General features: G+C 44.7%; 1 pseudogene; it reads left to right on the top strand.

The window, feature by feature from the left end:
* The first annotated feature begins 367 nt into the window (after positions 1–367).
* Positions 368–24,549, top strand: part of LOC142814400 (uncharacterized) — a 69,533-nt pseudogene continuing 45,351 nt past the window's right edge.

Genomic DNA, 24,549 nt, shown 5'->3' with positions numbered 1-24,549 from the left:
CAGAGACGCCTTGCGGCTGGCGCATGCATAAGCAACCAGTCGAGTCCTCTACTGGGCTCCTTACCTCCACCTGCGCAAGTTCGATGAGAACGCCCTTGAGGTGATTCTCAGGAAGATGTACAAGCGTGCCCTCCATCTCCCAATAACCACGTCCAACCAGCACCTTATGGGCCTGGGGATGGTGAACACTTTTGCAGAGCTCTGGGAGGCACACTTGACCAATCAATACACGAGACTGTCAAAGACTCCGTCGGGTCGCCGCCTATCAGCCCGACTACATATCCACCATCCAAAAGAGACGGAGGAGCGCGTACGCATTCCAGAAGTCTGGATATACGCCCTGCATGTGCACCCTCTTCGGGCCTACATGACACTTGACGACCACAGTGGCAGGCGCCTTGCGCGGGCGGAGGCACTAGCTCGCCACTATGGGAACAAACACGGTATATTTTACGTGGACCCCTCCGGCCCTCACTATGAGGGGTGGTACACGGCTGCGGTCGTCCACCAAAATGTCGTGGTGAATGGCCTCACATTCAAAGACCGTTCAAAGACATTCAAAGAACATAAGTGGAGGAAGTCGCCATCGCACTAGCTGCCACAGACCTAGACTCGCCCGTCATCATTACAGACTCGAGAGGGGCCTGCCGAAATATCCAACGCGGGTATGTCCCCCACCTGGCGTACCACATATTACAAAATAGCAGTTACGTCGGGGTCCCCGCGTCCCGAAGGATCATATGGGCTCCAGCTCACATAGGCCTCGAAGGCAATGAAACGACTGAAGCCACCGCCCGCGCGCTCACTCTCCGAGTAACGCCTTCAGACCCTTCCGAAATGAATCTCGAACCCAATCCGGCCTTAACATTTCGAGAAATTACTGACTTCCATTGATTCGGCTATTAAATTTATCCTAAACCCTGTAAGAGCCTTACAAAAGCAGAGGAGCGTTTACTCCTCCATCTTTACACCAAAACGCTGCTGTGCCCGGCAGTTTTTAAATATCTCGTTTCTGCCTGTGTAGGAAAATGCCCGCACTGTGCGGAGAAGTCTTCGGACATCTTCCACATGATATGGGCATGCCAGTCAACCATTCGCCTCACCCCAAAACCGAACGCCACCCGGGAGAACTGGGAGGCGGCCCGGCTCAGCTGCTCCTACCTTTCGAGCCAGAAGGCCCTGGTAAACCGAGCCCGAGTCGCTTTGGATGCCAATGGGCTTCTGCAATGGGGAGCCCACCTAGTGTTTGTGAGAAGTGGTTCACACCAGGCCACCTCCCACATACTCCCTGCATATAAATAGAATAAAGTTTTTTATCTCTCTGTGACGCATTGTTGCGCTCATTGAGTACTTTCAAGAAAGCTCACTAAACAGAGAAACACCAGTTGATGTTAAAGACCCCTGCGATCTCCAACTGCTGCGAAGTATTTAAAATATTGATCGCGATTTTGTATCTGAACTTTCCAATAATTCTGCCGCTGGCCTGCAAGCCCATAAGGCAGTAGCGTGACACAATAGGTACTGCATTGCATGTTCATCACCTAATATTATCTGGGGTTTAATGCCCCGGAAACACGATATAATTATGAGGGACGTGGTAGTAGAGGGTTTAGGAAATTTCAACCACCTTGTGTTCTTTAACGTGGACAGAAATCACGTAGTACGTGGCCCTCTATTATTTCACCTTCATGAAAATACGACCGTGCAGCTGTGATCAGACCCGCAACTTTCGGGCCAGCAGTCGAACATCTTAACTTCTACACCACCACGGCAGATATATTATTGAATTATAGCCGTTTAATCTCTCTTGAATTAGATTACTGCGAACCAAGCGATTGTAGTTGAATGCAACGAAATCGCCTGCATGTTTTCGAGGAAGCGTACCAGGGAACGAAATGGTTATTCGCGTAATTAGCATGCAGCCAATAAACGAGCCTTCGCAACAGCACTTTTGAATGCCAAAAGTGAACTCGCGAAATTATACTCATATGCTCTGGCATCACCCCACGTAACCCAGCAACAAGAAAGAGATCTTGACATTTCCACGAAGTGAATGATGATGAGCAGGCGAAGCAGTGGGATTGTTCGGTATTACCGTAAATCATTCGTGACATTGACCACTCACGCATGTAAATGAGTGCCAAGTGGTGTGAACTATATAGAATGTTTATTTGGTCATAACTTATATGTTGTGTTGAGTTTTAGATTTCGTTTTGCCTTTCTTATAACTCGTTTGTGGTACTGGACACAGCCTGTAGTGGATCTTGCTTACCGCAGAAGCCAGTCGTTCATGATCACATCGTCATCATATTCATCTAGAGTAGCCTCATTGTCACCTTCATAACGCATCGTGGGTACCTTGCATGTGCTGTGCCGTGATGATTAAAAAAACAATGTGTGGGCTGGAACGCGCTTGTTCATCTTCGTCATCATCATCATCATGGCCATTGTCAACGGCGGCTACGACGCACAAAGCCAACGGACAAATATTGACGTTAAGAATATTCACCCTTAAAACACTGGGGAACGGTGGGACGCAGCTGTACGAAGTCTGACATTAGAGGGGACAGTTATGGGCAGTTTCACGGGTCCGTGAAGCGGCCGAAAAGCCCGGTCTTTTGGTCCCAACGTGAGAGCGGCCCACTCCGGGCTAGGACGATAGCGCGACCTAATGAACATTAATTAACTTCTTCCACCCATACACCCATCCATTGAATCAGCACGCCGAGAGGGCTGCTTTTCAGTACAGTATGCGTATTCGTTTGCCATTTATTTTACTAATGTGCATGTTAAGTTACTCTGAAGTGACATCAGAAGCAAATATAAAGCAGTCATGTTTTTCTTCGTCGCACTCTTATATCACCGGAAACCGTAGGGTCAGAAAACAAACAGCAGCTCATACTCGGAGAGAACTTACCTGACAAAACGGAAAAAATAAAGTTAGCATACGCGAACGCAAACGCACTTTTTTCGTCCCACCCTTGTGCATACGTAGCAACTCAATGAAAGCTATTTGGTTCATACTTATAGCAGAGGATCAAACAGCATGATGAAAACAAGGGGAGCATAGAAAAGAAACGCTCATCCTGTGGTCCTCGTTCTTTTGATACCCTTGTTCTCGTCGTGGTTTTTCATCGTCTTCTGTTGTGCACACTACCAAACAACCAAGTTTACCAAAAAGGCCAGTTTAAAGCCAGCTTCAGGCGGGAGTATACCCTGCTCCGAGGTGGTTTTGCATTGGTTTCTACCAACTCACGTTTGCAGAAATTAGTTCTCTCTCGCTGTTTGATTTATAAACACTTCTCTCTCATATTGTCACATTTTTTAAAGCAGAAGTACTGTTTCTTTTTTATTTAGCATTTATTATCAGATCGAAGATTCAGAGATTGATTGATTGATTGATATGTGGGGTTTAACGTCCCAAAACCACCATATGATTATGAGAGACGCCGTAGTGGAGGGCTCGGGAAATTTCGACCACCTGGGGTTCTTTAACGTGCACCCAAATCTGAGCACACGGGCCTACAAAATTTCCACCTCCATCGGAAACGCCGCCGCCGCAGCCGGTATTTGATCCCGCGACCTGCAGGTCAGCAGCCGAGTACCTTAGCCGCTAGAACACCGCGGCGGGGCCGAAGATTCAGAGTCTTGTCGTCAGTGTTATGACGGTTTCACTTCTTTTCGCCATTATAAGAGCCTGGCAAAACAATTGATTTTCAAAGTTTCATTTTATCAACGTTCTAGGAATCACCGTCGCCAAAAGGGTGGCTTTCTTGGACAATTTTTTCTTGGACCATCTCCACCGACGTGTTGAGTCCATAATTCCTAGTTAAACATAACTGGAAAGTAAGCGGGGTGAAAAGTTAGCACACATGCACACCCAAATGAGCATCGCGAGCAACAGCATGGGTGCTGTTAGACATAATGCATGCAGCAGCTGTGTAAACAAAACTAAACTAAACAAACTGCCAATTAAGTGCCGTGTGCGGACACATGCAGATGTTCTACAAAAAGTGGGTGTTTATCTAATAGGTGCGGCACAACCCTGAGACCCAGGTTTTCTTGTCTATGGGCGACGCCACGTTGAAGACTCCGCATTGTGAGCCCGCGAACTGAAGGCGGAGCGAAAGCGGGCAGCTGAAAAATTTGAACTGCGAGCTTGGGATGCTGAGGCAGTTCGCGAGCGAATAGGTGAAGACTCCGAACTGCGAATTCGCAAAGCAAGGACAATTAGTTAGTGGAGAGGAGAAGACTCCCTTATTCCGACTGCCGAATCTGATGCAACACGGCAACGAAGAAGGAGAACAGAAGGCAGGGAAGTTAACCAGACATCAATCTAGTGAGCTACCTTATGCCTGCGGAAAAAAGGAAAGGAAAGTTGAAGGATGAGAGAGACAAAAAAAAAGGAGCACAAGAAAAGAAAAAAAAAGGATTGAACGATAAGCAAGGGCACTGACATTGAAGTGGCGTTAGAGCACTACGCAATTTTCTCTCTCTTTTCGTCCCGAAATTTTCTCTTAGCCCAACTTTAGTTTTCCCGTTTCCACTAAATCAGGCTTCCATCTCTTTACTAACAAGTACTCTGGTGTTATCATGGGCGCCGGCTGCACACAGTTACGAATCTAGGTGAACTTTGTCGACACATTGGTCTACTCAATTGGCATAAGCTATTTAGTGCAAGGGTGTACTTCTGCAGACAGAATTGTTGACGACGGCGAATGTGCCTGGGAGCGAAATGAAACGGCGCGCCTATTCAAACACGACGTCAACACAGTCAATCTCGATTCCGTGGTTCATTTCCGACGGCGTACACACGAGAAGTGTGTTAGTGCATTCTTGCATGACAGTGCCACCTGCAACTACTCACGGTCGACCTGTCATCTCTGTATGTGCTGCTTTCTACTTCTGTTCTAGGCAAACAGATTTACCAAGCTGGAGCAATGATTGGCTGAATGCGGGACATGGTATTTACACAGGCCACGCGTCTCATCCCGCAGCCTTATTTATACGGGAGTAAGGCATAAAACAGGCACTGCCTTCGGGAACAAGCGTTCTGAAAGAGCGGCCATGTCGTAGCGTCATTGAGATGCACCCGGAAGCATATCGGCTCAATTCAGAAGAGGCGCTTCCGGGAATAGGCTTTCTTTTATGGCCGCTATTATTTGATGTAGAGCGACCCACGGCTCTTTCCCTGATTTGCTTATCGGCTTCACTCGCTGCCGTGCAGTGTCATTAGTATAGCTTTATTCTTTTGCATTGTCTATCTTACGACACCACTAAGCAGCAAACTTGGGCACTAACATGGCAGAAATGGAACCGAAGCCACGGCGGCCGCATCTCGACGCAGGCGAAGTGCTAGAAGCTTGTGCGATAAGATTTATGCGCACGTTAATCAGCGAACCATGGTCGTAATTTTCGTATAGTCCTTCACTACGAAGTTACTCATAACCCTAGCCTTGAGATAAGTGCGCCTTGTGTAAACCTCCCTCCGCTGTGTTGGGACTCCCTAGAGCAGCAGGCGTGTGCCATGGAGGTCGTGCATCACGCCGTTAAAGCCATTTAGGTCAACTTGAAGGGCGCGTAAAACTTTCTCCTTTATTTCTTCTTTTTCTCTTTCTCTCTTTCGCAATGGTTTTTGTAATTTGCCCCTCGTTACGGGGCCCAAGGCGACTCGCAGAAGAAGATTGGGACTCTGCTTTACGAAGTTCGGAGTTGCTACCGCATCTACCGGCTGTTCAGAGAGCCACGATGCGGCGGTGAGGCTAGGCCTCCCCGTTCCTACGTGGAAGCGGCCCGCTACGTTGCTCTAAAGGACTAGCGTTTCTCAGGACCCAATAAAGTTCTTTCTTTGTCTGTCTGTCTGTCTGTCTGTCTGTCTGTCTGTCTGTCTGTCTGTCTGTCTGTCTGTCTGTCTGTCTGTCTGTCTGTCTGTCTGTCTGTCTGCCTGTCTGTCTGTCTGTCTGTCTGTCTGTCTGTCTGTCTGTCTGTCTGTCTGTCTGTCTGTGTGGTTTAGGGGCGAAGCTCCTTATAACAACATATATTCGTCCCTCGTAGCCGTTTTTACCTCCGAGGTGGTGCCGGTGAGAGATTTTTTCTGTGCATTGTTGAACAATGAAAAATAGTGCTCAATGTATATGCCAATGGCTGTTAATGGGGAATGAGAGACAGGAGCATTCGGCATTTAGTTAACGCGCACGCTGCGATCCCAATCAGCAGCCATTAGCATATACATTGAGCACTACCTGACAAGAAAGGATTGCAACGTTATACTCGCTGGGTGTAACCTCCTTAGTTTTAGAAAGGTTTAGCGAGCGTTGAGCCGCAGTGCCATAAATACAATGAACTGGTATATACCATGAACTCGTGGTGGCTAAAGGTGGGAAGTAGATACGAAGCGCAAACCGTAAGAAAGTAAAAGCCTAATTGTCCTGTCTCTCATTTCCCATTAGCAGCCATTGGCATGTACATTAAGCACTATCCGACAGGAAAAGGTTGCTACGTTATACTTGCTTGGCGTAACCTTCTTGGTTTTACAAAGCTTTAGCGAGCGTTGGGCCACAGTGCCATGAATACAGTGAACTAGTATATACCATGGACTCGAGGTTGTTAAAGGTGGGAAGTAGACCCGAAGCGCAAGCTGTAAGAAAGTGTGCGTGTGCCACCTCTCGTTTAGTCCTTGGAATGTCCGCTGGATGGTGGTGCTTCTATATGGGGAATAAACGATGAAAAGATGCGACATGGTGGTACTTGGAGTGTTGAATAGATGGACGAACGGACACACAGACAGATGCATGGATGGACGCATGAACAGACGCAGGAACGGATGCATGGACGAACGCCAGGATGGACGCACGAACAGATGCATGCACGAACGGGCTGATGGACGCATGGATGGTCACACAGACAGACGCATGGACGGACGGAAGCAAGGACGAATGGACGGGCGAATGCTTCGCCCCACTCTCCATCATTCACTCCGTGGATATGCTGCCAATTTTTTCATGAAGGACTGCTCAAATGAGCGTTAGGAACCCATGAGCCACTTCGTTTTTTTTTCTTGTGGCACATTAGGTGTTATTGTGTTTTCTCTATACTACTACTACTGCTACTGCTAATACTCCTCCTCCTACTCCTACTACTACTACTACTACTACTACTACTACCACTACTACTACGACTAATAACAATAATAATATTAATCAAACGTTAATTTATTGTGCCCAACAACCGTGAGGTCTTGGTACTGGTGCACGGAAAAAAGGCAAACATTCGTAATAAAATATCAGGGTTAAAAACGTTATATATTACACACATAAAATTGCACAGGCAGAAAAAAAATGTAAACAGTGTACGAGGCTATATAAGTACAGTGCAAAGCTCGGAGTAAAAAAACAACTGGGAACTGTCAAAAACATCGAGATCCGAAAAGTAAGCATTGTAAGGACGTTGTATCCTGCCAATGGTCGAGTGTTCACAGAGGCAGCCGGTTACAGAGGTCTATTCTCTCTGTTGAGCTTACGTGGAACTCGGAAATTAAGACAGTTGAGCAGTACAGGGCAGGATATGATACCATGCACAAGCTTGTAGCGAAATAGCATATCAGCGCGATTTCATCGGCAGCAAAGTGATGTCAATGATAATAATCCAGCAACGTAAGACGAGATACAGAGACATTTCTACCGAAACGATGGTTGTAAATGCTTAGGAATTTTTTCTGAAGTCGCTCAATGGCATTGCTGCTGGAATTAAGAACGCCATTCCAGATCACAGATGCATACTCAAGTTCAGGAAGACATAGCGTGGTGTAGAATGTTCGAAAGGCCACAAGAGAACGGAATTCTCTAGACATTTTGGAAGCACAGCCTAGGGTGTGAAGACGCCGCAAAGCAACATGCTTAGCGTGAGCGAAAAAGTGTAAAGTGCTACCAAAAAGAATACCTAGATCATTGATCTCACATACCTTACACAACGACACAGAATTGACTGAATCTGAAATCGGCTTGATGTTTTTTTGAGTGAAACTCATTCATTACCTTGGTTTTAAAATATTTAGGGAGAGTTTATTTCTCCTGCATCATTCAGAAAAAGAACACAAATTGCAGCAAGTGACAATCAATAACTGAATGAATTTCCTTAAATATCTTTATGTCATCAGCGTACAAAAAGAAACGAGAATTCCGAATGACAGAAACAATAGCACTATATTTTTTTTATTATGTCACCAGTACAGACTACTAAGAAATAAGACTACTTGATATACCGTTCTCTAAGCTTGGGCTGAATTTTTCAAGAGACATTACACTTACCTGCGGTGCTCCGAGTTTGAACTTCAGCCACAGGAATGTATTTGATGCCGTTTTACTTATCTTTACGAGACAAACAAACGAGACTTGAGCTGCCTAATTGTATCTCATTAGTGCAGCAATAGCCTAATAATAAAAACAAAACAAGAAGAGCTATTTTTTTGCCATGGTTATTGTTAGTATAAATTTTCAGGCACATTCAGTGTTAGTCAAGATAATGATTATTCTGTATGGTCTGAACGGAAGAATAACACTTAAAGGACTCTTTTCGCTTTACGTACATAAATTTTTCATATATGTTCAATATTGAAAACGCCTAGCTCAGGTATTACGTTCTTGACCGATACCCCTGAGTGGTATGAGCCAAATTTAAGACGTCATCAACATCATCATGAGAACAAACATCATTGACATATACTAAAAAGAGGAGTGGGCCCAGTATCGACGCTTGAGGAACCTCACTAGTAGCTTTATACAGGGCGTTTGGCCTTTAACGGCAACGTAATATGATCTATCAGCAAGATAGCTATGGAGGAGATTAACAATTGAAGAATAAATATCAAAGTGTGCAAGTTTATCCACAAGCAGCGAGTGACTGACCACATCAAAAGCTTTGCTAAGGTCACAGTAAATAGCGTCAACGAGTCCTCGCTGGGAAATAGGCGTAAAGACTTGCATCATTAAACTGGCAAGTTTAGTGACAGCTGAGCGGCCAGCTAGAAACCCATGCTAATTCACAATCAATGAATTTTTTAAATCAAAAGACAATATTTTGTGAAGGGCAAGTTCAAAGATTTTTCATGTGGCACAAAGAAGGGAAATAGGATGGTAGTTTGAGGAGTCACTTTTACAGCCAGAGTTAAACACTCCGAAAACAGGAGCAGTTTTTCACATGCTAAGAAACATTAAAACATACAGACACTTAACAAATACGGTAGTCAATACAGGTACAAGCATACTGCCATAGGCTTTTAGTATGGCAGAGGGGATGCCATCTGGGCTAGCCGAAAAGTATGGTTTCAAGCGCTATTGCATTATGAAATGAAATCTTCATCTAGTGATACAGCATCAGCTGTGTCAACTGCCTTAACCTGTCGACCGTTAGTAGCTACAGGGGCTGGAGACTTATGAACAGACGAGAAATGCATAGCAAAACAGTAAGCAACGGCTTGAACTTCTACTTCATTTGGGTCCAGTATCCTGAAGGACTCGCCACTTTTGCTCGAGCATTTGCGCCCATACTTCCAAAACTCAGCCGGACTGTCATGCGCGCGTTTTTCTAAAAATGAAATATACAGACTGTGATTTCGTTTATAGAGACGTTTACAAAGAGCACAAAAATGACGAAATTCTTCCTTCAAATGAGTTTATGGAGAACGTTTATACTTTTTGTGTGCATCGGATCTTTATATTTCAGTGCACTTATAAGTTCTGATGAGAACCAGGAGGAATAGTTACAATGATTACGTGTATACTGGGGAATGAACTTGAGCATGCTGGTGAAGATAAGTTCCGTAAACTGATCGACTTGATCATCTACATAGAGTTTTCATTGATTGATATGGGGGGTCTAACGTCCCAAAACCACCACATGATTATGAGAGACGCCGTAGTGGAGGGCTCCGGAAATTTCGACCACCTGGGGTTCTTAAACGTGCACCCAAATCTGAGCACACGGGCCTACAACATTTCCGCCTCCATCGGAAATGCAGCTGCCGCAGCCGGTATTCGGACCCGCGACCTGCGGGTCAGCAGCCGAGTACCTTAGCCACTAGACCACCACGGCGGGGCCATCAGCATAGGGTTTGTCAGTTACAAGTGACCAATCTGTGGTGGACAAGTCGTAGTACAAGCCAACGTAGTCCCCTCGATTAAAGGCAAATCTGGGCGTTTTGTGAATTTTTCTGAAAAAGCTTGGTTTTTCTGGTGAAATACAGAGTGTTAGTTTGAGTGGCGGGTGAAATTTGTCAGGACAAACAAGAGAGATGTGAGAGATTTATACTTCTATAGGTTTATTATTAGAAATACACACATCTAAGACGTTACCACAGGAATTGGAAATACTATTGTGCTGCTGTAGGGAATCAAAAGCGAGGAAATCTAACAACAACAACAACAACAACAACAACAACAACAACAACAACAACAACAACAACAACAACAACAACAACAACAACAACAACAACAACAACAACAACAACAACAACAACAACAACAACAACATAATATTAATAATAATAATAACATTAATACGTAAAAGAGGACGAAGAGGAGATGAAAAGACAACCCCAACACAATGACAAAGAAACAAAGGACTGGAAAACGCCTTTCTACTGACGTCCAAGCCACGCAAGCTGCAGCAATTTGACTACAGCGTTTTCTCCGCCACGGTGGGGAAGTTGTTAGCGTGCTCACCTGCCGCTGCGAAAGGTCACGGGTTTGACCTCGGCCGCGGCGGTCACATTTCACTGGATGCGAATGCTAGAAGCCCGTGTATCGTGAGATATCAGTGCAAGTTAAAGAACACCTTGTGTTCGAATATTCTGCAGCCCACCGCTCTAAAGCGGGCCTCATAATTATATCTTGCTTTTGGACACAAAACCCTAGCTGTCATTATTTATTATTGAAAATTGATTGTCATGATAATTTGTTACGTAAGGTTAGTTTGCACAGAACTCGTCTGTTACCCGCCAGTAACTGCACATGTGACAGGCGGAGATACTGGCCACTATACTAACGAGGAGATTGTAACTGCACAGGTTCGTAGTATTGTTCGAATATTTGTCTCCGGAGTCACACTCTGCAGGGTAAGCACAGTGTGTGTAGTACCTGTGAGTTTTTTTTCTTCTTACGTTTTAATGAGAATGAAGGGGAAGAATAGGCTTGCACGTATACTTGATTCATTAGAACAAAGTAGCTTACACCCCCAACTATGAGTTGCTTCATAACCATATCATCGCATTGTAAAAAAAAAACAAACAAACCCGCAGCTTCTTAAACCCCAAATCAGAAGTTTGCAAAAAGTCGCATTAGGCCCTAATATTTATCGATATGCGACACAGTCATATTGCAGTTACATTTAAGCAGCAGCTGCTAACTAATGAAGGTACGCGTTACTTATTATTTCTTTTTTGGCCGTTTTTGCCGCACACCGGCACTTGATTATGTTAAATACAAGAACGCTTCATAATCATGAACATACGAGCAATATGTGCTTACAGTTTTCACACTAAAAATATTATGTCTTGTAGTATTTTAGCGGTTGGTTTTCTGACGTGGCACCACACCTTCTCCCTATGGAGAGAGACTGCACAGAGGTTCGCACAGCCACGCGCATTCTCTCTGTACAGGGAGACGGCGCGACACAGGGTCAAACAACAACGAGCTGACACGCTTAACCGTGTACGTATCGTATGACTTTTACATCTTAAGATGAAGTGGTTACAAGGCACCTTCGTTTTGAACTAGAAGGGCGCGGAGCGTCTGATCACTCATTGCGAACCATAAAAAATGCGGCACGTGCAATGCGTCTTCACGTCGACTGCACTCGTCTTCAACTTACCTGTGAAATTCTTGTTCTAATATGTTCTCATAATGTTCATAATTCTTCTCTTCCGCATGAACCATGAGTCTATTCTCGTTCAAACTCAAACTTTTGCAAAACCGTAATTTACTGCAACTTTCCATCAACTGCGAATGCTACGAAGCAGTTAAAATCAGGCCGTGCCAGGGTAATTCTAAGCACCTGGTTCAGGAAAAGTCATCCTTACAATGACTTAGCGGCGAATGATAATCTGGGCAAAGAGGACCATTGCACATCGTGGGCCTTACAGGTGCGATACGGAATTATAGCAAACAGATGAACTATCTCGAAGCTCTCGAAAGCACTTAAAGGCGGCTTAGTGCGACGCAGATATGTCTTAAGGCAAATTAATATAGGCTTGAAGCGGCTGTTTTTTGTACTGTGTGGCTCGGAATAAAAGGCGGGCACTTCAATGTGGACCCGCAGTTTATTATAGGCAAAGCCCTTTTTTTCTATGCGCCAAAATGACTGGGCGTGAGAACTTCCTGTAAACGCCCAGCAGGGTTTTCTATTTTGAGACGATGTAATATCCAGACCGAGATTCGTGACTGCAAAGGCTGTGTGCCGAGCGAGGTAGTCATCAGGGAAACTATGTTCGCACATATTTGGTTGTACTTAAAACAGTAATTCGTCGGAGAGATGAAATTGGAGCTGAACATTATATTTATTTCTGCTTTGAAGAATCATCTATAGATCATCAAAACATTTATTTATTTATTTATTTATTTATTTATTTATTTATTTATTCATTTATTTATTTATTTATTTATTTATTTATTTATTTATTTATTAATACTGCCAATATAATCAGGGAATTATAGCAGGGTGGGAATTACGCATGAGTATTGCAAGGTAAACATGAATGCAAACATGAATAAAAATTAGGAAGGAAAATGCAATCTTCGGAATGACTCTCATCGTACGGCACTTTCAGAACTCAGCGCTCTTCCATAAGGGGCGAATAGAACTACAAATCGTAGCTATTTTTTGCTAAGCGCGCTGATAAGGTCAGTCGTACACCTTTTATATTAAACATAAGTCACGCACACAATGAAGCTTCCGCTTATAGATGTTCTCTCAAGCAGCAGCATGTCACGTTCTACTTCGTTATGGTCATCTAGACCGAAGTTACCTGCGAGTGCTACGGGCCCCATTGTCACATATGGGAACGAGATTTTCGTGGTTACTTAGGATACGCACAGCTGAGTGCTATCGAATAGTATACCGTACTCGGTGCTATAAATATTTCGTGCTCATTTTTCGCAAGCACCAAGTGCATGGAACCGTGATATTCCTGGTTCTACTGTACCATAAAATTGACTTAAACTACTTTTAAATCTTAATCGAAAACGAAATCTCTGCGGCGCTCCGGAGCTGCGGCACTTTAGTAAACTGTTTGGCCGGCATGTGATGATTGAGCTGCTGATCAGTTATTAGCATACTTTGTCAAACGGGGTTATGACGGCTAGCTGCCGAGGCTGTTTGTCATAATCTGATATTATATCTCTTCACGTATAGCATTTTGACACTACTTTTTCTCTCTTTTCAGCCTGCCGAACAAACAAAGGAATACCAAGGAAACAAACTCCAAAGTTCTGACTGACTAGACACTATTGTCTTCGATCTCATCAGGCATGAGAGAAAAGGGGTGGGTGTGAAATCAAAAATGAAGAGACACAATAATGGTATTCACGTATACTTAATAAACGTTTCATGTTCACGTAGCTTTTGCTTCATTGTGCACACTTTCACTTTTCTTCTGAAAGATTCATAGATGGCGAGAAAGCTGAGGACCGCAAAAGTTTTTATAATACGTCCTGTGAGTGGAGTTTGGCGCACGATGCGATTGCTTACCCTCTTCTCTCGTCCTGATGAAAGCACCGGAAGGTAAATGGGGAGGAATGACACGGGGGAAGAAGGTACGTTACGCCTTAAGCATTTTTTTCTTCAAATTCATTATCTGCGGCACATGCCCACTAATAATGATATTTTTTTGGGTATGGGGTGAGCAAGGAAGTATTTGCTAAACAGCAACACTGTTAAAAAAAGAATAATATATGTTTTTCCTTTCGGTGGTTGCTCAAAAAAACAGGTACACAATTCTATTTACGGAAACGTGTACACTGTTTTGTATAAGATAAAAACAGCGCAAAATAGACGAGACAAATGAATAAACGCAAGTTCCCACGATTCTCTGAGAAATGTATAGTGATCTCTAACCAGTACTCAGGCGTTCCTTCATAGGAAGTCATGTACGTGGCAAGACCAAACTCACGACAAAACGTCAAAAACCTTTTTCTTCTGGTATATGGGCAGAATGCATACACCTATAGTTATGCCACAAACAAAAAAAGTGTTCAGAATGCATGACCAGTTCGTATCGTTCACAACGGACAACAAGAGGTTTGGGTTAGCAGCGTTTGGGAAAAACAATTTCAGTGTTTACCAAGACACTGGCTCCGTCACAGCTTCCGAAGAGATCAGGGCAGAAACACCGATTGTGCAAGCAGTTAGTAACAACCTATCGCAAAACAGCATGTCACCGACAGCAGTACTCTAATCCAAGCGCAAACAAGCTATTTATTACAGGGACCATATAGAGGGCGCGAGGGTAGCAATGTGATATCTCTCAGAAAACGTGTGGGCATCGGTCGATAGCGCTGCGCGTCGGAGAGATTACAGCTGTGCAACTACCGGTCAAAGCCACCGGCCAAACACGAAGCCAGATATTTGGCTTCTAGGGGCAAGGTTCAGTGTCAGTGACCATGACATCGACCAGTAATCCGCAGAAAGTCGATACCCGGTGGCGGGAATAGTGATGGTACAGTCGTAGCATAGGAAGCCACACACGATTTTTCTCATTTGGGTGGCCATTTTTTCTGCTATAGTTCACGACCCACAGGAGAAAATTCATCGCGTAAACTCAGGCGAGCCCTAAAAAAAGGGGGGGGGGGGGACAACGAAACAGCGTAGAAGTATTGCACAACTAGAGAGATTATAATATTCATCAAACTAGTATTTACCATGAACTTGAAGTGGTTAAACGTGGGAAGTAGACTTGAAGCGCAAGTCGTAAGAAAGTGTGCCTGTGCCGCCTCTCGTTTACTCCTTGGAATGTTCGCTAGATGGCGGTGCTTGTATATGCGGAATATATGACGATAAGATGCGAGATGGGGTACTTGGAGTGTTGACTAGATCAACAAACGGACACACAGAAAGATGCATGGACGGACGCATGGATGGTTGCACGGTCGGATGAATGGACGCAGGAGCGGACGCATGAACAAACGCAGGGATGGACGCACGGATGGATGTGCGGATGCATGAACAGACACACGCACGGACGGGCGGATGGACGCATGGACGGTCACAAAGACGGACGCATGGACGGACAGAAGCAAGAACGAATGGGCGGACGGATGCTTCGCCCCACTCTCCATCATTGACCTTATGGATATGCTGCCATTTTTCCCCATATGGGGCAGTTCGGGCATGTTGCTGACAGGACCATTCTCCACCTTTCAAGGTATTCGAAAATAGGAAGCACACCCCTCACCAGCTGCCACATGAAGTCTCGGAGATGGTAAGGTAGAAATGATGTGGTCAGCGTGCATCAAGACACATGACTAGATCGAGTGTGGTTGGCTGGAGGAGCTAACGGGAGCAACAAGGCAGCTGTTGTGTCAACGGTAGAATCTTTCAACACATCTACCCCAGGACAGGTCGACCGACTGATTGTTCATGGCGAAAAAATTGCGACTGCTGTAGCATAATATGAAGGAAGTGCTACTGATTGTGGGCCCCTGTGAAGACGCTCATTAGGTATGCCGAAGGTGCCTGGCTAGACAAGAATATGCCAAAGCTTGCGCGGGGAATTTGCCCCCTTGTACAAGGTGCAACAGGAAGCGCAGGGCCAGCAGACGGCGGCGTATGGACACCCAGCGAACGCTCCCTGCCCGAAAAAAGAAAAAATAAGGAATGCAAAGCACTATCTATCTATCTATCTATCTATCTATCTATCTATCTATCTATCTATCTATCTATCTATCTATCTATCTATCTATCTATCTATCTATCTATCTATCTATCTATCTATCTATCTATCTATCTATCTATCTATCTATCTATCTATCTATCTATCTATCTATCTATCTATCTATCTATCTATCCGCCTACGACTTTTAGCTCTCCTGGCCGTTTGGATAACGGTATTGATACCAAACTTGGTATGATATAACATGACTGTATGACGAACATAACTCATTAGCCATAACATGAAAACCATGACGTGTATGGCATGTCATGATTTACATGTCATGGTCTTGCAGCTCTCACGGTGGTTTCATTCACATGACATGTTGCAAAACTGGTATGGTATGACATGACTGCATGGCGAACACAAGCGACCAACCCTAACATCAAAATCATGACATGCTGTCACGTAACAACATGACTACATGCCACACTCATGATGTGCTCACGGCCGTTTCGCTAGCTTTGCATATACCAAATTCGGTATTACGGGACGTGAATGGATGACAAAGGTATGGGACTGGTGCAAACATGATAATCTTGAGATGCGTGTCATGTAACAACATGACTACATGCCATGCACATGATGTGCTCGCGGTTGTTTCGCTAGCTTCACATGTGCCGAATTGAGCACTACGTTACGCGAACAGACGACATAGGTAAATGACACATCCATACATGATGATCATGACATGCGTGTCATGTAACAACATTACTACGTCCCTCGCTCCAGATGCACTCGGGGCCTATTCGCTACCTTCACATATGCTGAAATTTGGTAGTACGTCACGTGAGTGGATGATGAAGGTATACGTGACTTGTCAAAATATGATAATCATGAGATGCATGTCAAGTAAGAACATTAATACATGCCACACTCCAGGCGTCAATAAACTTCGACGTGAGCGGGCGCGCGGTCGCGCCGGCGTTCGTTTTATCGCGTCACGCCGGTGATGCCACGCGAGGCACCAATATCCCCCTAGTAGAAATCAGTAGATCTGCCCAGTGACCTTCATTGTGGATCTGCATGCCATGTACTCCCAGGCGCGTGCCGAGCTGCGCTGCTTTGACGCATGCGCGTTGGAGCGCACACGGCGTCCCTCCGTCACGAAAAGAGACAAACGCGGTGCTGTCGAAGTAGCGTCGTCGGCGCAAAATGCAGCATGTCGCATTTCGCGCCGGTTGCCACCGGGCCGCGCCGACGGACGCTGGTCGCGTCGGTCACGCCTGGCATCACACTATAGAGTGCTCGCGTTTTGCAAGAGTGGCGTCGCTGCGCCCAGCCTGTGCGTGCGTCTACGTTGCGTCGGAGTATATTAGGCCCTTCATGACGCGCTCGCCGCCATTGCGCTAGCTCCACATGTACCAAATTTGGTATCACGGGAAGGGAATAGATGACGAAGATAAATGTCCGAACTTGATAACCATAATGTGCGTTTCATGTCACACATGTAGTCACACGCTACGCTCATAGCGTTCTCGCGGCCGTTCCACTAGTTCCACATATACCAAATTTGGTATTACGTGACGTGAATGGACGATGAATGTACACGTCCAAATATGATAATCATGATATGAATTTCCTATTAAGCATGACTATATGCGACGCTCATAGCACGCTCGCAGCCATTTCGCTAGCTCCATATATACCGAAGTTGGTACCAAGTGATGTTAATAGATGACGAAGCTAAATGAAACGTCCAAACATAATAAATAATGAGATGGAAGTCATGTACGGCATAATTCATCTGCGTTTCTTAACGTTGTGTAGATTTTAAAGTGACCAATTACCATTCCGCATTGGTGCTTCGCATGTCATCGATACCCACTGTACGTGGGATCTGCGAATTTTTTAAATGCGAAGCATTTCTTAGCGAACTTCGGCGACTTTGAATCTATCTATCTATCTATCTATCTATCTATCTATCTATCTATCTATCTATCTATCTATCTATCTATCTATCTATCTATCTATCTATCTATCTATCTATCTATCTATCTATCTATCTATCTATCTATCTATCTATCTATCTATCTATCTATCTATCTATCTATCTATCTATCTATCTATCTATCTATCTATCTATCTATCTATCTATCTATCTATCTATCTATCTATCTATCTATCTATCTATCTATCTATCTATCTATTGTTACGAAGCGCGCCTCCGACGACGTTACGAAGGGCGCCACGAAATCTCACCGCTGCAACCACTGTTACGAAAGACGGCGACGCCAACACGGTCCCTAAGGCGCCACTGCTTCGAACTCCTGCGGGACGGTCACCAGCCGTTCGACAGCGTAGGTTCCTCAGCTCGCGACTGCTTCTGCGCAGTGCTGATAGACGAGCGGACGAGACGACGGTGATTTAACAAGGTTTATGTACAGCATAGATACAGAGGCGTTTACAAATTCGGCACGGGGGCCGACAGTTTAGAGACGCGAAGAGCCGAGCTCTCTTCTCTGACACATAAGTCAACTGTTCGCGACGCGCCGCAGGGCCTTTTTTTATAGGCACCGGGTGGATTCTTTGAGTAACCAAATGTCCAACCAGAAGCGCCGCTGGCCGCGAGGTCAGAATACTCCAATGGGGTCGCCGCTGGGCCGCGTCATTCTCATCGAATCTGGAGCCGCTGCGCTGCACGTGGCTGCACCCAAGGACGAGTGACGTCACCACGCATTGCGTCAGACTCGCCAGACAGGAAGGCGCCGATTGCTTCAACGGGCTTGCAGGCTGAGGTGACTCACTGTGTGTGCGCGGCAGAAAGGGACCGTCGCGTGAGGACGCCGTTGAGTTGTTCGCGTCAGGCGGGCTCGCGTGCTGGCCTTGACACAGATTGCCTTTATCAGAGGCATGGATGTTCGCTGTGGACTCTCAGGCATAATAATATATAGAGTGCTCGCGTTTTGCAAACGTAGCGTCGTTGTTACCAGCTTGCGCACGCGTCAACGCTACATTGCAGTATATCCCTTCATGATGCGCTCGCGCCCGTTACACTAGCTCAACATATAGGAAGTTTGGTTTTACGTGACGTCAATAAATGACGAAGGTATATGACTGGTGCAAACATGGTAATCCTGACAGGCGTGTCTTGTAAAAACATGACAACATACCACGCTCATAGCGTGTTCACGGCTGTTTAGCCAGCTCCACATATTATAAATTTGGTATCACGTGGCGGGAATAGTTGACGAAGGTAAATAACCCAACCAATCATGATAATCATGACACGTAAATCATGTACGGCAAAACTTACCTCCACCTCGTGACGTTGTGCTGACTCTAAAGTGACGTATCAAAGTGACGTATTCGTCGGCGCATCCGTGGTAAAGTGACGTATTCGTTGGCGCGGAATGTGGCATGCTGCATTTCACGCCGACGCGTTACCCAGACAACACTCGTATCCCTCTTTTCGTGACGGAGGGACGCTGGACGCGCTGAAACGCGCATGCGTCAAAGCAACTTCGCGCAGCACGCGCTTCCGAGTATAAGGCAGGACTAGCGCTGGCGTGGCAACGCCGGCGAGCACGTGCACTACGTCACGTCGAAATGTATTGGCGTCTTGACTGTGTCATGTAGTGATGTTCTCACATGACAGGCATGTCATGATTATCATGTTTGCACCAGTCAGATAGCTTCGTCATCCATCGGCGTAGCGTAATACCAAGTTTGGTTCATGTGAAGCTAGCGAAACGGCCGCGAGCGCATCATGAGCGGAGCATGTATTCATGTTGGTACATGACACGCATCTCACGTTTATCACGCTTGCAGTACTAGTATCATACCTTCGTCATCCATTTACGTACCGTGATACCAAATTTGGTATATGTAACGCTCGCGAAATGGCCGGGAGCGCATCATGAACGTGGAACGTAGTCATGTTGTTACATGACACGCATGTCATTATTTTCATGTTAGGGTCTGTCGCTTGTGTTTACCATGCAACCATGCCATACCATACCAGTTTGCAACATGCCATGTGAACGAAATCACTGCAAGAGCTGCAAGGTCATGATATGCAAATCATGACAATCATCCCATAGTGTCATGATTTTCATGTTATGACTAGTCAAATATATTCTTTATGCAGTCATGTTATGCAATACCAAGTTTAGTATTGATACCATTATGGAAACGGCCAGGAGAGTTAAGTCGTAAGCGGCTAGATAGATAGATAGATAGATAGATAGATAGATAGATAGATAGATAGATAGATAGATTAGATAGATAGATAGATAAGCTCAAAGTCGCCGAAGTTCGCTAAGAAATGCTTCACATTTAAAAGTGGTTAATGATTAAGTACGAGGTACTCTAAAGAGAGAGCATAAAGCCGTCCTGAGGCTTCACACCGGATGAGCCCGAGTTACCTAGAGAATAGATGAGGGGGGGGGGGGGGGTCAGAGAAAGTGGGTAATGATTTAGAGTTTTTTGTACTCTACTATGGGAGAGCTTAGAGCCGTCCCGTGGGCCTTGAAGAACATCCTTCTTTAATGACTAATCGTAACATAGTGCCTTATTCCCGCACTGATAAAATGTTATATCAAGAAAAGCCTTCGTACTTGTTCTGGTAGGCCTAAATATTTTGTCTGCCTGACCATATAAGTTTTTGTGTGAGGGCAATGCAAACAATTCACAACAAAGTTATTTGTACAAACTTCAATTCCTTTAATGAACAGTCACTCAACGCAAAGAACTTTTTTATATTATTTGCATAAAGCAGACAGACTTACGCAGATAATATCAATAAGTACTTCGTGTTCAGTGATTGTTCGCTCTTAGCGAGTGCTGCCGTGCTCTGAACAGTTTATTGGCTGCACACTTTCACATTTAAGAAGCGAAGGTCCTTACACCGTTGGTCGTATGTATACCGTGTCGCTGTCGTAGTTATAGTAGCCACCCCTCGCTTAGTCCTTAGAATGTCCGCTGGATGACGGTACTTGTGTATGATGGAATAATGATGAAAATATGTGAGATGGCGGTACTTGGAGTGTTCACTGGACGGACGGACGGACGAATGAATAGACAGACAAATGGACAGACGGACGAACGGCAGACAGACAGACGGACGGACGAATGGATGTATGGATGAACGCAAGAGCGGGCTCACGGACCGATGGACGGATGCATGGATGTTTCGCCACACTCATCATCATTCACCTGGTGAATATACTGTGATTTTTTTGTTTTTTTTTGTTTTACAGCGAAAGCTGTTATGAGATCAGATCACAACAAGGTTCACATTCGCACCGTAGTTGTCCACCACCGCCACCACCACCGGTGCCCATAAACACTATCGCACGAAATAATAAACAAAATCTCATTAGATAAAAAACACCAAGGACACAATTGGATTCAAACCTGGCTCACTTGCTTGTCATCCCAGTATTCTACCACAGAGCCACGCCTGGGCTTGGAACTCCCGTGCAAAATGGCCTTTGGCAGGCTTGATAAAATACACGATAAAATGATATACATGAAGTACATGATAAATACATAATAATATTTCAGGAAAGGAACCGCGTTAATATGAGACATGAAGTATTTTAGGGAAGCAAAGAAACAATCATGTGTCACGTAATGGGAATTGCGCAAAGAGTGGGTCGTCTAATGCTCCAACCGTTTAAAAAAGCCCAATCTTGTTCACATATTAACTGTGGCGCATACCCACTGTGGAGTATTGTAGGAATTACAACAGCTTCTGCCGTAATTCATCATCATCGTCAAACACAGAAAAAAATGCAAAATGTAGCTTGCAAAATGTGCATTAGGAACCACGCTTCTCTGAAGAATGACGGTGGATGGCATAGTGATTGCCTGCCTGCTAAGTGATTGCCTAGTGATTGCATAGTGATGGCCTGCCTGCTCTCTCTCTCTCTCTCTCTCACGCAACTATGCGTGAGAGAGAGAGAGAGAAAAAATGTCACCGACTGGGCCGACGCGTAATAGTTTCACATCACAAACGATGAAACAGGCCGGTGTCTTTGCGAAAGCTTGAAAATGAACCTTTATCGGCGCCGACCCAAGGTTGCATTATCGCGGGATGACGAGACTATATGACGTCATGGGGGTGTCATAGATGACGTGAACTTGTTTGCTCATTATTACGTCGTCACGTCTCATCGTCCAACGGTCAAAGGCCCATAACGGAAGCTATGGGGATAAAAGTTTCAGTTCATACTATCCTGGAGGAAGTTGAAAACACCTTTGACTGCAGAATGTTTCCGGAAGGGAGGGGGCTAAGAAGGGAGATGGTCAGATACAGTGACTGAAACGGCAAAGATGACTTCCGCCTTCTAATCGCCTTCGCCTAATGCATAAAAGGTTGTTTGGGTGTTTGACAACTTTGTATGCAAAAAAGATACAGGTAGACGATCATACCATTATTAACAAACAAAGACGCTAATCCAAGATTAAGCTACTCTTCTGGCTTCTGTGACATACAAACCAGCCCTCTGACCTCTCCGAATTGGGCACCATTGTTCGCAAAGCAAACACGGGGGGAGTCCCTCAAAGTGGGGCCTTGTGTACAGTTTTCTGCGCGTTCTCAGCCCATTACGATCTGCCCTATTAAGAGTGGTCGTCATGGTCCCGAATCAAAATGTGATCAATTCGGTTAGTTCGGTCCCAACGGCCATCGCAAACAAGATTTCAGTCATAGCGACAGTTTCTGCCTATTTGTACTCTTTCCGATGTACACAATCTTGCAGAACCTTATTTTATTCTGATCTTTTTGTGAGGTTAATCTGTTCCAAGCGCCCATTTGATCCCGTCAACAAACAGTACCTTTCTTTTCACTTATTCGTTCTAAAAAAAAAGTTGTTTTCGTAGTGCTTGAGCCAGTAATTGACTTCAGAGTCATCGGTACTCCAGAGTCAAGCTTTCCATTGTCGTCCCTAAAACCCATGGCTTCAAGTGGGCCCGTGCCCAAGAGTATATCTGCGTTTATATCTCCATATTAAATCATACAGGGTAGACACAGGAGGCTTGTCATTTTTCAGAAATATAAGAAAAAATCTTGTGCCTCGAATACCTGAAAACTTCACATTACGCCTATTTAAAGCATCGCAGAAATTCTCCATGGGCTCGAACTTTGAAGCGAAAGCAAGTAAATTCGAAATCGCACTCTTTGACTTGCCACGACAGTTGTCATGTACTGTAACATATGAGTGGACAAAGATAAATCACTCGTAGCTATTAGCTATTTAAAACAACGAAAATAGTATTGCATATCTGCACAGAAAATCGTTTCTTCCAGAGCCCTACCCCACGGCGTGCCTCATGTAATATGGTTTTCGGACTTCGAAGCTCAATAGAATATACCCATTGGTTCTTCGTGCGCAGAATGAAGTGTTCGCTGTTCAGGACAATGCACCTCGTCCTCTGAATAATCGCATTAGCCATGAAGACCGCTAAACTCAACGCTTACCCGGTGTTTCCAAATCACTTTTAATTGCAAAGAATGCATTCACTCACGCCAGAGCCACTTACTTCGTGGCTGTCACGTACTTAAAGGGGCACTAAAGAGAAATTACTTTATTTATGATGATAAACTGCACTCTGACAACTCTATTGCCACAAGTTTCTCTGTTACAAGTTCATTCTTAAAGGAGAAAGTCTAGGCTGAAGTTTCACTTTTAAATTTCGCGCCGAAATCTCCGCTCACGACGGAAAAGTTTAAAAATGAATTTTTATATTTGCGTGACATTGGCTCAAATAAAGTTTTTGAAAAATTCGTATGCTACGTCAATGGCAGCATCGCATGACAATGGACTTCATTTTTATCGATCGGAAGCTACGAAGGACCGAGTAGACGCCTTCCAAGTATATATCTGTTTAACTGGGTAAAATTGTAGGAAGAATATTGTAGGAAGACATATATCTGTTAACTGGGTGAAATTGTAGGAAGAAAAGACTCTCCAGCTAGATTTAGTAGCTTAGGACAACTGTCTGGAGAGTATTTTCTTCTTATAAAGAGAAAGCATTCAGCGAGTGCTGAATTGGTCCATCGGGATTAATATATTACGCGAATCAGTAATGCGTGCGAAAATACGTTTTGGGCGTATCACAGCACTTTATGAGCGTGGTTTTCCGTGGCGGCGCAAATTTGTCATGTTCCTCCCTCACACCCCCATTGTTTTCTTCACGGGTTCCTTATAAAATGCATATTTTGAAAGTATGAACGCTGAAGAAAATTGGGTCTTTTTCTTAGCGTGTTATACTTATTTATTACCGAAGGGAAGTAGGCCCGTGTGCTCAGATTTGGGTGCACGTTAAATATCCCAAGTCATCATCATCATCATCACCACCACCATCATGATCATCATCATCATCATCATCATAAGTGGTGGAAAGTTCGAGGGCTCGTTTCTTTAGCAACACTGTTATTAAGAACTAACAGACAATGATGCCAAGGAAAGTAAAGGGGATAGTATTAGAAGTAATTGTAACGTAATCGTAAAGAAAAGAATGAGGACGAAATGTCAACTCATCTCTGGGAAGCACTAAACCTAACGCGTTCAATGCTCCACGAACATAAGCTACCGCAGCAGCTATTCCCCCGTCTTCGTCAACATACATTGTGGGGTATATATGTACATTTAAAAGAGGAAGCTTCAGTGAGCGCCTGTTAG

The sequence above is a fragment of the Rhipicephalus microplus genome, chromosome 4 (genome assembly GCF_043290135.1).
Source record: "Rhipicephalus microplus isolate Deutch F79 chromosome 4, USDA_Rmic, whole genome shotgun sequence".
In the NCBI taxonomy this organism is placed as follows: domain Eukaryota; kingdom Metazoa; phylum Arthropoda; class Arachnida; order Ixodida; family Ixodidae; genus Rhipicephalus; species Rhipicephalus microplus.
The sequence above is the reverse complement of the archived record's forward strand: the minus strand, read 5'-3'. Positions and strand labels throughout refer to the sequence as shown.